This window comes from Vicia villosa, unplaced genomic scaffold (genome assembly GCF_029867415.1).
Source record: "Vicia villosa cultivar HV-30 ecotype Madison, WI unplaced genomic scaffold, Vvil1.0 ctg.000726F_1_1, whole genome shotgun sequence".
NCBI classification, from domain to species: Eukaryota; Viridiplantae; Streptophyta; class Magnoliopsida; order Fabales; family Fabaceae; genus Vicia; species Vicia villosa.
Window position 1 is genome coordinate 771,931 of NW_026705326.1, and position 4,117 is coordinate 776,047.

General features: G+C 35.5%; 1 long non-coding RNA gene across 1 annotated transcript; it reads right to left on the reverse strand.

Moving 5' to 3' along the window:
* Window positions 1-825: 825 nt before the first annotated feature.
* Window positions 826-2,984, reverse strand: LOC131630717 (uncharacterized). The gene is made up of 3 exons (XR_009292445.1): window positions 1,959-2,984; window positions 1,779-1,855; window positions 826-1,105 (listed from the first exon to the last, which is right to left on the reverse strand). It is a non-coding gene; the product is annotated as an uncharacterized LOC131630717 (long non-coding RNA).
* Window positions 2,985-4,117: the final 1,133 nt, after the last annotated feature.

A 4,117-nucleotide genomic window follows, 5' to 3' on the forward strand; every position in this document is an offset into this window, starting at 1 on the left:
CGCAACAACCAGGTGAGGGTCAATCGGGAAGGGTCGAGCGTGGAGCATTCTTACTTTTGTGAAACTTTTCTTTAAGGAGCGCGACATTCGGGGGAGGGTCAATCGAGGAACATTCATACTTTTGTAGGACTTTCCTTTTAGCTGCGCAACAATTGGGGAAGGGTCAAGCAAGGAGAATTCTTACTTTTGTGGGATTTCCCTTTGAGGAGCGCACCAATTGGGGGAGGGTCGAGCGAGGAGCATTCTTATTTTTGTGGGAGTTTGCTTTGAGGAGCACGTTAACCGGGGGAGAGTCAATTCGGGGAGGGTCGAGCGAGGAGCCTTCTTACTTTTGTGGGACTTTCGTTGGAGGAGCGCAACAATCGAGGGAGGGTCGACCGAGGAGATTTCTTACTTTTGTGGGACTTTCCTTTGCGAAGCACAACAATAGGGGAAAGGTTAATCGGGGGAGGGTCGAGCGAGAAACATTCTTACTTTTGTGGGACTTTCCTTTGAGCAGCGCAACAACCGGGGGAGGGTCAATCGGAGAGGTTCGAGCGAGGAGCATTCTTACTCTTGTATGACTTTTCTTTGAGGTGCGAAACACTTGTGGGAGGGTTAATCGGGGGAGGTCCCAGCGAGGAATATTCTTTCTTTTGATGGACTTTCCTTTAAGGGGCGCGACAAAAGGGGGACGGTTGAGCTAGGAACATTCTTACTTTTATAGGACTTTCCTTTTAGCAGCGCAACAATCGGGGGAGGGTCGAGCAAAATGAAAAATGAAAAGTCCCTTAAGGATAGAATGGAGAGTGTATATACACTCTCCATTCTTAGTTAGGTAGTAGATATCTCAATGCTTGCAACTTGTCACCTAAAGGAAAGGTAACAAAATGAGAATAGACAAACACAACAACACTACAGTGATCACTACCAACCATAAGACCCGACAAAATTTAAAAAATCTAAAGAACTATATTGTAGAATGGCCACTGTCACTGAAGGATTCAAGGCATATATTGCAAGAATAATCATAAGCATCTTGAATTCCACATTCCACAACAGCAGCAGCAGAAGTCAAATGTGCCTCAGACTTGGTTCATTCTCTTCCAAATTCCAACTCAGGAACCTAAAACAAAAATATAACCAATCAAATCCACTATAACTTCAGAAAATCAAACAACTCTTTATTTCAGAAAAATTAAAATCGAATTACAACAAATCACGATTCAAGACACACTTACACAAAATGGAATCATCAAAACAAAACACATAAATAAATAATCTGAGACAAAAATCAGATTAAATTAAGAATTATTGGAAGTTTAGCCGGAGCTACCTCATTCATGGAGAATATCAGAAAATTGAGACGCGAAAAGAGAAAACCCTAGCGAGTACAAACGTGGAAAATGGGCTCCTTATGTCTTATGGAATTTTCAGGTAAATATCCTCACATAAATCATCATTGAGAAAAATCCTCATGAAGTTGACTGATTGTCATTAGCCTTGGACATGTAGGACTTGTTTTTGGACCATAGTCAGCAAATTACCATGTCAATAATGCAGCCCAGGAAAATTCATTATTTCAAAATTACACTGCCTTTATATATATAAATATACTAACTTGATCTAACTTTAAAAATTAATCTAACATCTTATCTTGTGAAAAACAAAATTGCCAAGTTCTTTTTAAATAGAGCACCCTTGATGGAGCTTCTCTAGAGGTCTCCCCCATTGAAAAAAATAAAGACAAATATAAGATGTGTTATAGATACTTGATAACTAGTCAAGTGTATATATACCTTGAGTAGTGATGGTTGAATTTTATAGAGTCCTCTAGATGAGAATTTCCCCACATTTTCCTTCTTAGAGTCCCCACCTTTAAAGTTCAAAAAAAGTCCATAAACATAAAAAAATTACAAATGATGGATTAAGAAGCTAAGCAATAAGGTAAACACGTCGGGGTTACTAGTTTCACTTACTTTCAATTTTCCACTTGCAACAACACTATCATCAAATATGCTACTTCTAATTGACAAGCTAACATGGTCCTCCAATCTTCTCGAGCCGTCACTGCATAAGAGAAACTTTAATATAGCAGAGACATTAAACAAAGTTTAAATATTCTTAGAACAATATCTTATTTCTTATTTTCCAAATGTGCCATTCACAAGCAAACCATAATACCATCATTTTTTTAACAGAATTTCTCCAACCTAATACACTTGCAAAATGTTTAAAGTGCTTATTTACTAGTCTTGTTGCTAATTATTGTCTTGACACCAAGCCACAGACAAATCCTCCCCTAAACTGTATAAAATTGGTATAAACTTCACTACTGTTACACGATATTTAATTCTAATAAGTTCCAAATTCCATCCAATATATCCAAATGATATCAAAAAGTTGATGCTTCATAACTTTAATAAGATTCTACTTATAAAGACTAAATGTATTGAGGCTGAAAAATTCCTAATCTAGAATTTGATCACATGGTATTTATTTAGGTAATACTTTACTTATTTATTTTTTGCTTAATCAAAATTTGTTTCCTTGTATTTTTTCAAGTTGTCGCCATGAGCAAATATGTTTTGTGTGAAACCCGGTAGAGATGACAGACAACTCTGAATCAAAGAATATAATAAGATAAAAAAAATATATACTAGTGTAAGGATCCAGATACAGAAGAAATGTATCGAGGCTCTGGTTTCCGAACGCTCTTTTCTTGCATTGATCTTATCTGTTTGCTCATTTCATTCCACTGACACGTGCTCGCATACATGTTAGCAAGAAGAACATAATCACTGCTATGGTTTTGTTCCAATTCCAATAGATTTTTTCTTACCTTCTCACCAAGTTCAACATTTACATAATTTCATTGGTCTTCCATTTGTGTATTTTTCCAAAAGTTTATTATTCGCAAAAAGGATCATCAAATGTTATGAATGCACTACTGAATACCAGTAAATGTATTATTAGATGAAGATAAAAATAGATAGAGATATTCGACATACATTATAACACCAAGAGACCACAAATCTACAGTGTGGTTGAAGGCTGTTCCGGGAAAAGTTCCAGAGGCATGTATAATGAATGATATATCTGATTAAATATTGAGTTTTCTTATTTTTGTTAACCACATTTATATGGTCTATCACAAGACGAACTTCCTGTTATCGGAAAGCTGGGACCTGGGGAAAACGATTGACCAACAGATCTATGGTTTCTGTGTAATTCTTTCATTTTTACTTCATGATCCATCAAATCTCTTTGTATTCTGTACAAACGATGAAGTTCAAACACATGATGATAATACATAATTTAAATATATCCATACTTTTACCAATTATAGGTAAATAAAAAAATTAAGCAAAACTATATCACCCATTCTAAAACTGATTAAAGTCAATATTGAACCGAACTAGTGTTGGTATCTCACTGTAAAGTGCTTAAAAACCACTGCAGCAGTTGATAATTTCCATATTTTGAGTCAAAACATGATTCATAATCATAGACTAAATATACTTAATCTTTAAGCACCCAAAACCTTTAATGTGCATAAGCCAAGAATGAAAAGAAACTAGAACTTCATACCTGATTCTTAAATATGGCCTCGTACATCCTTATCATATGCTGAACATACATCTGCTGCGGCACTTTGAATATGGTTCTGATAATATTGCCCATTTGCCAGTGCTTTATCTCCTTACAATAGGGGCCAGCCACAACTGTTGGGTTCCTCATTAAGATCTCTCATTGAGTAGTTTCCCGGAAGACTCTGAACTTTGGTTCCCATCACTGATAATTGATCACAGATATATTTTAATAAGAAATTTACGTCATAAATTAAGTAGTGATATATAGCTTCTCTTTCAACTAAATAATATAGAAATCTATGCAGTATCTTAATTTATTTCATACTCATTCCAAATACAGCATGCCATCAAATAACTTGATCCTTGAAAAGTAGCCATACAATAAAATGACTCGTAACTAGATTTAGTGATGTAAAGCCATATCCAAATAGTTACCCAAACGACGAAACGGTAACACGTGTACAGTGCTAACCATTGCAAAGATAGTTTCCTATTGAAAAATTTAGTTTTTTCCTCATAATACATGAACTATTAAGGGAACTTAA